This window comes from Miscanthus floridulus, chromosome 12 (genome assembly GCF_019320115.1).
Source record: "Miscanthus floridulus cultivar M001 chromosome 12, ASM1932011v1, whole genome shotgun sequence".
Lineage (NCBI taxonomy): Eukaryota > Viridiplantae > Streptophyta > Magnoliopsida > Poales > Poaceae > Miscanthus > Miscanthus floridulus.
Window position 1 is genome coordinate 56,687,965 of NC_089591.1, and position 12,738 is coordinate 56,700,702.

A 12,738-nucleotide genomic window follows, 5' to 3' on the forward strand; every position below is an offset into this window, starting at 1 on the left:
TAAAGCACAAGAGGGAATAATCTACTAATGGACAAAAATTACAAGTATTAATAGAGTTTTCTAGAAAAAAAGAAGTGACTACCTTCTTCTGCAGTTTTCTTCCACTGAACATATCTGCTCCTTTTGATGATGCTTTTGGAAGCAAGTTAACTTTAGGTTTGGAGTGAAACTTCTTCTTGCAATCCTGCTAAGAGTAAAACTACAAGTCAATTAAAAAATGTTACTAGGTTTTTGGTTTTGGACTAAACATTTGCAAGTGAAAATTGCATATCAAGCTAATGGTGCATACAACCCAATATAACACATCTCATCAAGCTAGTAAAACAACATGTTTAATCAATCATACCAAATAGGATATTTTTCTTGTAACTCTACCCCTCCAGAGTATATAAGGAGGAGCAGGGGTCCCCTAGACAAGATATATCCAATCTGATACACAATCAATACAAAATAACATAGCACATGACGTAGGGTTTTATGTCACATCGATGGCCTGAACCTGTATAAATCTTATGTCTTGTGTCTCTGTTACCATTCGGTTCCTGATCACACGCACCCCCACCAATCATTTACTACTGTGAGTATATCCCTCGGTAGACTGTCGACTAGATTTCATCGATAGTGGCTCGCCAGGTAGGGGCTATGCGTGCTGATTCTATGGCAAACCAGATGGGAATGTTTTCTACAACCAACGTCACCGGCAACTCAACATTCGGCGGCAACTCGATGCTCGCATGCAGCGGATCACTTTCCTCGGTGAATGGCCACATGTGCTAGAGTTAGATGCCTTGCCATGCACCTCCAACAGACGCAACACATGACAACAAGATCAGAGTCAAGCAGTCCAAGAATGCTAAGTCAAGTCACTTCCTAATTAAATATTGTTATTATACTTGTTGTTGCTCATGATTTCTGATCGGATACGTATGTTTGCATGATTTCAGTTGGGAGAAACCTAATCACATCTTGTTGTTGCTCGTGATTTCTAATCAAATACGCAAGATTGTTTCCATGGATCACGACAACCAGCAATCAGGAAAGGCGGCCAGCGATAACGTGATGTGGAGCAGTGTTCCACCAAAGATGCTGGTCAGCCATACAAGCTAATTGGAGTTGTCGGGTTCATAAACCCAGGGTCCCTCATGGACTGGCTTCCCAAACAAAGGCTCGGCCCAGCAGGTAATGTTGTAAACAAACATGTAACTCATGGGCTGACCCAAATTACCTAAATGATAGGCTAGAAGGGCGATCCAATCATCGACCGAAAGGTCTGGCCGAGGAGGAATGATGCTCATTTTCTGACTCTGGCCCACCTCTCCGACCGGAGCACTCGCTTCGGTCTCTAGCCTGCCTCCGAGCGGCCTCTCCGACCGGAAGGCCTGGCCAAAGCACTACTTCCGACTCCGACCCACGTCTCCGACTAGGGATGCACCAAACCCCTGCTTACTGCTCTTCTCCAACTGGCGTGTTCAAAGTTGACTGGGACTAACCGGTCAAGGATGCCCACTCGGTAAGGACCAGGAAACAGACGGAGAAAGTAAGGTAGGGCGCACAAGTCAAACCGCAATACTAGGGATCATACCCTGCGCACCTACCAGGCAGTACCCTATGACCCTCCTGGCACAACAGAGCCCAAGCAGTATTGTAGGCGCCGATATTTTCCCCTACAGTATTGTGGGCGCTTACAACTTCCATATAGTAAGGCTCCCCCACGTGCCTCTAGGCATCAACAGTGTTGTGGGTGCCGATATTAATCGTACCAGGCGAACATGGTAAAACCCCTTGCATGTCTCTAGGTATCAATAGTGTGGCAGGCGCCGACATCTGCCATACCCGAAGAAGATAATGTAACACCTTTGGTGTTTTGACCTAGCACTAAAATTTGACATGTCATCATATGCATTGCAAAGCATTCATAAAGTAGAAAATTTTGAATGCATTCACTAATAAGCTTTATTTCATAATGTTGTTATTTCATGTGATGTGATTCAAAACCTTAAATAAAGATCATGACCACAAGTGTCAAATTTCATGTGATCATGTGAGGTCATGTGTCATTTGACTCAAATAACCCTAATGGGCCATGTTACTGGTCAAAAATCAAAGTTAAAGTAAAAGGAAAACAAATCAAATTTGAATTCAAATTCAAATCACAAAAGTCCTTTTTGCCCCTTTTGTCTAAATCAAAATCCATTTGGAATTTGGGGTTGAGGCAAAAAGCAAAGTTGAAGATTATTTTATGTGGATCAACTTTGGTATTCAAAGTTTTTCAAGTTTACATATAAAATTTGGAGTAATTTTGAAATGATTCAAATGCTCAAATGCACCCCAAATTCAAATTTCAAAATGGAGGCAGAATTTGAAAATGTTCCTAGAAGCAAAGTTGTAGAGTTTGAAAAATTGAGCAACTTTCATTTTTGGAGATTTTCAACTTCTTTAGAAAAATTGGGAGTAATTTATAAAATGAACTCAGTGGCAAATCTGTAATTATTTAAAAAATTTAGATAACTACAGGGCGCCACCGCCTCACTGCCGGCGTCCTTTCTCCAGCCTTCCTAGGCGCGTCTACGATCGCCCTTGGCTTTGCGCTGGCATGGGGAGCACTCTACGTGTCGAGTCCGCGCGCTCCTGGCCGAGCTATAAGAACCAGACGACACCGTTCACTTTTCTTCCTCCTCTCTATTTTCCCGACGTCGCCGTCTCAACTCCGGCGAGCTTCTCTCATCTCCTCAGTGCAAGTAAGCCCCATAAAAGCTGTGTTGCAGTTCTGCCTGCTCCTTGCGCATCCGACCGAGCTGTTGCTACCACCTAATTTCGCCGAGAGCTCGCGGTACACGTTCATCTTCCTCGCGGCCAGCGACCTCAACGGAAGCTCCGATTCACCATGGCCAGCCTCGTCCATTGCCGAAACACTGTCGTCGACGAGGTCCGCTCCACCGTGATCCCGGTCACCGTCGAAACGCGTCACCGTAGCTTCTCCGGTCTCGCCTGTTGCTTCAACGCGATCGGGGTGAGCCACTGATGCTTCCTATACTCTCTGTTTCACCGTTACTAGCCTTGTTTCACCGGCGTAACAGTTGCCGTGCCACCGTGTCTGCCATGGCCGGTGTTAGCCTTGTTCCATGTCGTAATCGACCTCCAAAGTGCCACTAATCGATGCGCCTAGCTCTTGTGATCATGTTAGTGCTTTGGCCATCGCTGTTGGGCTCACCGTCGGCGAGTTCGCGCCGGTCAGCGCCGTCGTAGCCACGGTCAATGCCCGAGGTTGGGGATGACAAGTGGGGGCCGGCTGTCAGTGAGAGCAAGAGAGAGAATAGTGAGTTTTGTTATTTTCTGATTTTGAATAGTGCTAAATCTTTGGAAATTTGTAGGAAAATAATCATAGCTCCAAAAATTCTGAAATTTTGTGTGTAGCCTCTGTACATGCTCTAGTATGGTTTAAAAATTTGAAACTTGAAATTTGAATAAATTTTTAATGTTCAAATATTCAGTCCATTAATTAATAAATGCAATTTCTATGATTTTTGTCGGCCACTGTACAATTCCAAAAATTATGAAATTTGTTTTGGTACACTAATTTGTCATGAGGGAGCTTACATAAAATTTTGAGGTCATTTGGAACAAGTTCATTTTTGGGCTTATTTCCAAATTAATTCAAAAATAAATAAAAGCAAACCCTAAGTGTTTGATTAGTGTTGAAACTTGTTTTGGTCATGTTTTGTGACTAGTAGGGTTTCAAGTTTCATTTGGTCAAGTCACATGTGTGGTTCTTGATGGTAGGATTGGAAGTTGGTTTTGTTGGCTTGCAACTGTACCGTGAAGGAAAATCGTATTCGGGGTGTTTTTACATTTCATGTACCGTGAAAGCATCATGTTTACATTATCATCATGTTAAAGCATATGTTATCATTTCAGTGTAGAATCCGAGAGTGAAACAATTCTAGTTGAGCAAGTTCTGGAAGAATCCCCGGTTGTCACGGGATTCGATAAGTGTGGTACGGATCCGGAACCTGAGATCGTCAACGAAGGCAAGCCCCGGTTTATACATTAAACCATTACCTTGTTTACTTTGAAAAGTTTATTCGCTATGTTACTTATTGCATTAAGTTGATTAATTCAGATGTTACCTACTTGATGCATTGCCTACCTTGTTAATTGTCTACCATCCTTGAAGATGCTTTCATTTACAAAGGCGTAGAATGCTTAGTATGCTTATGGTAGGTTTTCAAAGTAAAAGTTTCGATACAATCAAAGATGGCATACTGGCCAAAGAAAGAAAGAATGTAGAATGAACTAGAGACTAGTCGGGTGACTTATCTTGAATGTTGGGTAATGTTGCCGACTATGTCGCTTAAAGGCCACTCATTGTGGATCTTCTGAACGAGACACTTTGTAGTACTGGTCACATAGTCTAGTAAGCCTACTTCGGCTAATCCGATACTAAGACGAATGCCCATGCACTAGGAGTGGAGAGATGGCGGGAGTAGCATGTACCCTCGTGGCTAGAATGTGGCCGGATTTGAGATGTGCTGTGCTCTCGGGTGGCGTGGAGACGGCTTAGTGTAGGAGAATCCGGTAGCGAGGTTGATATATGCAAGATTAAGTTCTACATATGTCATGTGATAAGGAATCCCCAGCTGGGACTTGAATCAATTCGAATTGCCGGTGCTCCACGAATATGGAGACTCGATTCATTACAGAAGCAATGTTGGACTGGTGAATTACTAAAATATGAGAAAAGAATGGAATGAGAAGGAATGGAATTTTGGAAATGTACATTTAGTTGAGATAATGAACTAAAAGGACTTAGGGGTAAAACTTGAAAATAGAATGAAGAATAGTAAGCTTTTGGCAAAGAACTTTTGAATCTTGCTACATCCTTACCTTGCCCCAAGCCCTGCATCTTTAAAAGTCTTACACCCCTTTACGTCGGGTTAGTCTTGTTGAGTACTTTTGTACTTAGGGTTTGTTAACTCTTGTTGCAGGTGAGTCGCATGCGCAGGCTTGTTTTGGTCCCTGCTGCATGTCTATGTTTGAAGTCAATGACTGATGAGGAGTGATGAATGGCCTTTGGACAAGGCACTAGTTTGTATGATAAATAAAGTTAATGTAATATTATCCCGCTACTATGGTTGTATGACACTTATGGTATTGTAAGTTTGAAAACAACTGGTTTGTAACCTATGTTATCTTAAGACTTTTGCTATCTTTTACTCTGATGTATATATTTGAATAAACTGTTGTAATCTGCAATGTCTATGATTGGGATCCTGTTTGAAAAGAGAATCATGGATGATTTGGATCTCCCGAGGACACTCGACAAACCTGTTGAGTTGTTGGGAACTCGTGAACGCTATCTAAGGTCTGTTAAGACAATGATAGGTGCACGTGGGCCTGATTTCTTAGGAGGTTCTACCACAGATAACACAACCTCCCACGTGCATCTGACATTCAACAGTATTGTGGGCGCCTACCATCGTCCTGTACCCACCGGTGTGGGTAGCAAGACTTAGCAGTGAACATACTCCCTCTCTCTCACTTGTAAGGCCATCCCCTCCATCTATAAAAGGGGATGCGCTCTCTTCCAATAGATAGGTTGATTCAGATCGATCAAGTTCACTACTATACAATAGCAGAACCACTAGATTCAAACCACGAGCACACGCTTGAACACTTAGCTCATAGCGGGGCTCCTGTCACTCTCGGCCCTTCTGACTAGAGTCCGATCGGACCTCTTGTACCCCCCATCTTCCTCCTCGTTTGTAACCCCACTATAAACTTTGAGCACCTAGGCTTAGGAATAAAGTCACCGACCAACTCAAATTGGACGTAGGGCACGTTGCCTGAACCAGTATAAACCCTGTGTCATTGAGTGCTAGGCCACCTCCAATCACAACGTACGGCAAAACTACAAATATTAACATGTTGGTCACTTTCTGCACCGACAGTTGGCACCGTCCATGGGGAAGACGTTGTACGTTCAACACTGTTTGGTCATCGGATGGCCTATTTTTCCGCCACCCTCGCCATGGCGGGCTCAAGCGATACTACTCGCTTTAGCTCGCTAGAGTTTCCCGCATTCCCACCTATTGGGATGTGAGTTTCACTCATCTCTGAGCCATCCTAGGCCTTCCTCTTTGGAAGACTGGACTTCGTCGTCGACCGGCTCGGCATATTACGCCTCCACGAGGAGGCACTCATTCCAGTGCCCATCGGAGGGGCGCCATCCATCGGCTCCAGGACGCACGACGACTTCAACGATGAGGCATCTGTGCTTCATTCTGAGCAAACCCTCTGCTCAGACCTCGCTGTGAGTAATATGCATACTGTTATTTACTCTCTATTTACTATCTCCTGCCTGATTATCTGGAGAGACCATATTGACCGCACCACGAACACCATACGATTGGTTCCCCTACGGCCTCGTGTCCCCCGTGGATGCATGCTCTTGGGGGCTCCTAAGGACACTGGCGTCATCCCCTCTCACATATGAATTCAGTGGAAATGGCAAGCTATTCCTACCACTTTCCACGAACTCTCGGATGACGAGGGTGAGGGCGATAGCTCTAGCACCGGCAATGTGGCACCTAGCCACCATCCATCTCAGGAGTGCGCTATGGCAGGATGCTCTAGGACAGCCCCTAGTGGTTGCGAAGTCTGCTCGAACTCACACCCTCTGGACCCATGTGTGGGGGCCCTCGTGTTTGCACAAGAGCACACCAAGGAACTATGACAACGGTGGTAGAACCAGTCGCCTGCTTGCGCCAGCGCGCTCAGGTGCAGCATGTTGTGCCCCATGCGCATGATTTGGTGGGCGACACCTGGGGTCGTGCTCGATAGGTCCAACATGACATCATGAATGAGGGGAATAATCCCCCATAGTTCGCTCGGGCTAGCCATAACATCGCTGCTGTGACAATGCTTCTACGCGGCGTTCCTGAGCCCGTCGACCCTCAGGAGCGGGCGGTCTACTAGAACCTCTGGGTGCTGGTAGAAGCCACCACCATTCAACAGGCAGAAAGCTCTACATCATGACTCTAACATGTGCCCTCTCTCCCCATTGGGGGAGTGGGGACATGCCAGACGGATCGCTCCATCTGCTCGCCTCTGCAGCCACCAAGTACGGCTTGGGAGGCAGCGACCACTCCGTGATCCAACCTAGCGCCTGCTCTTCACCGACCACCAGTGCGTGGATGGCCTGGTCCGTACCAAGACGCTCGTAGCATCATCAGCAACCAGCATTAGGCCTGGCATGATGATGACGTCCACCGGACGATGATGAGGGCAGGCGATGCGGGTCTTGGCCAAACCATCGAGGGGAGCGGTGAAATGCACCCTAGGCATGGTCGCTGGCCAGATGACCGAAGTCCTAGCCCTGAGGGCCCGAGACCATGGGCCTTTGACCAGCGTATCTAGAGAGCGCCGTTCCCACAATGCTTCCGACCGTCCACCAACATCACCAAATACACCAGGGAGACAAACCCTAGTATTTGGCTCAAAGATTTCTGACTCGCCTACCGAGCTGGAGGGGTGGATGATGACTATTTCATCATTCAGTATCTCCCCATCTGCGTGGGGGAACTTGTTTGGGCATGGCTTGAATTCCTCCCACATGACAACATCCACGACTAGGTAGACCTCAAGAGGGTCTTCGTCAAAAATTTCCAAGGGACGTATGTCTGCCCTAGAAACTCTTGGGACCTCAAGAGCTGCCTATAGGAGCCCAGCGAGTCCCTATGGGATTACATCTGTAGGTTCTCCCAACGATGCAACTCCTTCCCTAATGTCATTGACGTGGATGTCATTAGCGCATTCCTCTCCAGGACGACCTGTGAGTCCTTGATCCACAAGCTTGGCTGCCTAAAGCCCCGTACCACCCGTGACCTGCTCGACGTTGCCACTATCCATGCCTCCAGTGAGGAGGCAGTCAGAGCAGTCTTCAATGGAGGCCAGGACAAAGGCAAGGCCAAGCGCATGGACAAAGATGAGGGCCCCTCCACACAGAGGGGCAAGAAAAACAAAAAGGATTAGCGCCGATCGGACAACACCGCATTGGTTGCTGCGGCTGATCGCACGGGCAAGCAGCCGTAGCAGGGACTTCCTGACCACTTCAACAAGCTCATGGATAGCCTATGCACCAACCACACCTACCCCATCAAACACCTCTACAAGGACTACAAGCTAATCAAATGTTTCCTACAACAGGCCGACATACCAAAAGAAGGAGACAGCAAAGAGGCGGCAGCTAAGAAAGGAGGTGCGGCGGGCAAGGACGGAGATGGCTTCCCCGACCTTGAGGAATGCATCATGATATTTGGTGGATCCAACGCCATCTGGTCCAAGCTCCAGCACAAGGTGCGCTATAGGGAGGCATGCGCTGTCGAGATAGCCATCCCCTCCTTCCTCAGCTGGTCGGAATCTCTGATCACCTGCGATTAGAGGGACCATCCCTCCCATGTCATGAGACCTAGAATGTTACTCGCTCATCGTCGACCCCATCGTCCGCAAGAAGCACCTCACCAAGGTGCTAATGGACGGAGGCAACGGCCTCAACATCCTCTACATCGACACCCTCGATGCCATGGACATCCCTGGTCGGAACTCCACCTAGCGGGCTCTCCCTTCCACGGGGTGATCCTAGGAGCATAGGCATACCCAGCTCGGGTAGATCGACCTACCCATCACATTTGGCAACCGAGCCAACTTTCGCTTAGGAGGTCCTCACCTTTGAAGTGGTGGACTTTCCAGGGTCCTACCATACCATCTTGGGGCGGCCATGCTATGCCAAATTCATGGCAATCCCCAACTACACCTACCTTAAGCTAAAGATGCCAGGACCGAACGGTGTCATCACCGTGAGCAGCGCCTTTTCACATGCCTTCATGTTCGACCGCTGAGCATTTTGAGCTCGCCATCGCTGTCATCAACTTGTCCAAGCTTCTGTGGCTTGGGGAGTCATCGACCCTAGCAGTCCCAGACTACAACAAACCAAACTCCTTGACGGCCTTCTGCCTGCTCAAGGAAACCAAGGTCGTGGGAATCGACCCCACCTGACCCAATCAAAATGGTGTGGATCAAGATCTAGCTCCTGGCCAAATAGGAATGCGAGCTCGTTGATTTCCTACACACCAATCATGATGTCTTCGCACGGAAGCCATTCGACATGCTAGGCATACCATGGGACTTCACTGAGCATGCGCTGCGCCTTATCCCAGGCTCAAAGCCCACTAAGCAATGCCTGCACCATTTCGATGATGAAAGGCGTAGGCCATAGGCGAAGAAATCGCCAAACTCCTAGCAGCTAGATTTATCAGAGAGGTATTCCACTCCAACTGGCTTGCCAATCCTATTCTTGTTAAAAAGAAGACCAGGAAATGGAGAATGTGTGTTGATTATACTGGCCTCAACAAAGCGTGTCCAAAGGATCACTTTCCTTTGCCGCGCATAGACCAGATAGTTGACTCCACCTCAGTGTTACGAGATCCTCTCCTTTCTGGATGCCTACTCGGGCTATCACCAAATCACGATGAAAGAGTCTAATCAGCTCACAACCTCGTTCATCACCCCGTATGGTTCATACTGCTACATAACTATGCCTTTTGGCCTAAAAAATGCTAGCGCCACCTACTAAAGGTGCATGCAGCAATACTTCATCGACCAAATCGACCCGCTCGATCAGCCAGACCAAGCCAAATGGCCAAGACCAATGATCGTCAGTCTATGTTGATGACATAGTGGTCAAAATGGCTCAAACTTGCGACATCATCGCAAACTTGGCCGCAATGTTCGTGAACCTCCAAAGGTTGAACATCAGATTGAATCCCGAGAAATGTGTTTTTATGGTTCCAAAGGGGAAGCTGCTGGGATACATTGTGTCCAAACACGGCATTGAGGCCAACCCTAAAAAATCATGACCATTTATAACATGGGCCCCATACGCAACATCTAGGGCGTGCAAAGGCTCACCTAGCTGTCTAGGCCGCTCTGAGCCGGTTCATCTCTTGGCTCGGTGAATGAGGGATGCCACTCTACAAGCTCCTCAAAAAGACGAATGCCTTTGTTTGGATTGAGGAAGATCAATAGGCTCTGGAGAGCCTCAAAGTGTCCCTAACATCGGCCCCAATCCTTGTCAGCTCCTGAACGATTAGAACCCCTCCTCCTCTACATCATAGCCAGCAACCAGGTGGTAAGCAGTCGCCCTAGTCGTCGAAAGCGAGGAACTAGGACACCACCTTAAGGTCCAACAGCCCATATACTTCATTAGGGAGGTACTCACCGACCCTAAGGTCTAATACCCCTAGGTGTAGAAGCTCCTATACGCCGTGCTGATGGCAACCCGGAAGCTCCTGCACTACTTCATCCGACCACGAAGTCACGGTCATCACTTCATACCCACTCAGAGACATCGTCCACAACTAGCAACGCCGCATGATAGATCTCCAAGTGGGCACTCGAACTCATGGGCCACGACATCAGGTATATCCCTTGTACCGCCATTAAGTCTCAAGCTCTCATGGATTTTGTTGCCGAATGGATGGAGGTCTAGCTGTCGACCCCAGACATCACCCACGAGTACTGGACAATGTACTTTGATAGGTCCATCATGGTGCCCAGGATCAGGGGCTAGAGTGGTTCTGATCTCCCAAGATGGGAGTAGGCTCTGCTACGCCATCCTGCCTCCACTTTTTAGCCTCAAACAACACCGCAGAGTATGAGACCCTCATCAACGGACTATGCATTGCCATCGAACTTGGTGCTACATGACTCTACGTTCATGGTGACTCAGAGCTAGTCATCGATTAGGTCATGAAGGAGTCCTCCTACAAAAGCCCCCTCATGGCAGCGTACTGCCAAAAGGTGCGTAAGCTCAAGGACAAATTCTAGGGAATCAAGCTGCATCACATCCCCCGAAAGGACAATGATGTCGTTGATTTTCTCACAAAATTGGCCACCAGGTAGGATCCATCCTCGAGCGAGGTCTTCATCAATGATCTCCATGAGCTGTCTGCCCGCGTCCTAGAAGGACCGATCCAGACATACCCTGATGCCAAGCCTGGCGCCCGAGGGCTCTGACCCCAATGCCAAGCCGGTGCTCGGGGGCTCTAACCCTAGTGTCTTTATGATGATGTCACTCACTAACGTTGCTGTATTGGCACTCGATCAAACTGACTGGCGAGCGCCGCTACTCGCCTACCTCCTCGAGGAGGTTCTTCCACCCAAAAGGACTGAAGCCCTAACGGATCGCTCGACGCTGCCAAGACCTTTGTCATGCTCGGTGATGAACTCTATAAATGGAGTCCATCGGGGGTGCTCATGAAGTGCATCCCAGCCAACCAGGGGAAGCAGCTCCTCCTCAAGGTTCATGTCGGGATCTACGGACGTCACATGGCCCCGAGGTCACTGGTCAGAAAAGCCTTTCGCCAAGGTTTTTACTGGTGCACCACACTATGAGATGCAGAGGAGGTCGTCCGTAGGTGTGAGGGATGCCAATTCTACGCTCGATAAACTCATTTGCTGCCATAGGAACTTCAAACCATCCCCATCACCTAGCCATTCATGGTCTGGGGCCTCGATATGGTAGGACCCCTCAAAAAGGGCCCGGGCGGCTTCACTCACCTACTCTTAGTAGTCAACAAGTTCACCAAGTGGATAGAGGCCAAGCCCAACACCAACATCCGCTCGGAAGAGGCGGTCAAATTCTTCCTCAACATCATCTACTAGTTCGGTGTTCCTAACTGTATCATCACTAACCACGGGACTATAGCACCCAGTTTTAAAGACAAAACCAGATACACGCTATATGTGAGCCCAGGAAGTCAAATCTCACATATAGCCACAAATAAGGGTAATATCAAGAAACAATACTTATTACATAACGTATTAGTAAAAGGAAAATAACCTCAAAGTAAAGATAGTGGAAAGTTGACTTCGATCTTCTAGCGAAGACTTCGAAATCCATAGGGACGACTAACTGGTTGACCACAAGTCTAACTCCTCCAGACTAGCAATCTGGTACCCATCCAAGATTTTTATCCAAGTATAGAAAAATAAAGCAAGCATAAGTACATGTCATACTTAACAATTATATCATGGGGTTCATGAGGCTCAAAAGGGCTGACACTTGTTTACTGCGATTGGCTTTAATGGATCATCTTTTTAAGCAATTGAGTAGCAAATAAATTATCATTCCCACAAACACATGATCGGGTAAACATGAATAATGTATAGCATAAACAGTTAATTATTAGTGTCATTGTTATCCATTAGTGATCATGTCTATTCCATAAGGGTCCAAGGCCGCTCGTGACCGTGAGCATGACTGTTATAACAATTTTATACTCTGCAGAGTTTGTACACTTTCACTATGAGTCATGATTTACCCTTTCGCTCGAGGTGATCAGCCTCTTGACCCACTACTAAGAAAGGTCGATGGGGTTCACTATGAAGCCTTTCAAAGGTTCGTCTAACAAGTTAGGGCCGCTAGGCGTATGTGGTCCATCTCTAGGAGTGGCACGCATGGGCATCGCAGCACGGTACACACAACCTAGCAGAAAAGGAAATATACCCTCGTACACCATAAAGGTAACCACTAACAAGCTAGAAAAGGTCCTCATATTGAGCTAAAGCCAGAGCCATATAGCCCTCATAGCTATACTGTAAGTCCTAGATAATCGCTTACAGATAAGTCCTTAGGGAGAGCAATCTGAAGCATTTAGAAAGTAGCTAAACACTCCAGCC

At 47.4% G+C, this 12,738-nt stretch overlaps 1 pseudogene; it reads right to left on the bottom strand.

Moving 5' to 3' along the window:
* Positions 1 to 12,738, bottom strand: part of LOC136495930 (uncharacterized) — a 51,332-nt pseudogene that overhangs the window by 551 nt on the left and 38,043 nt on the right.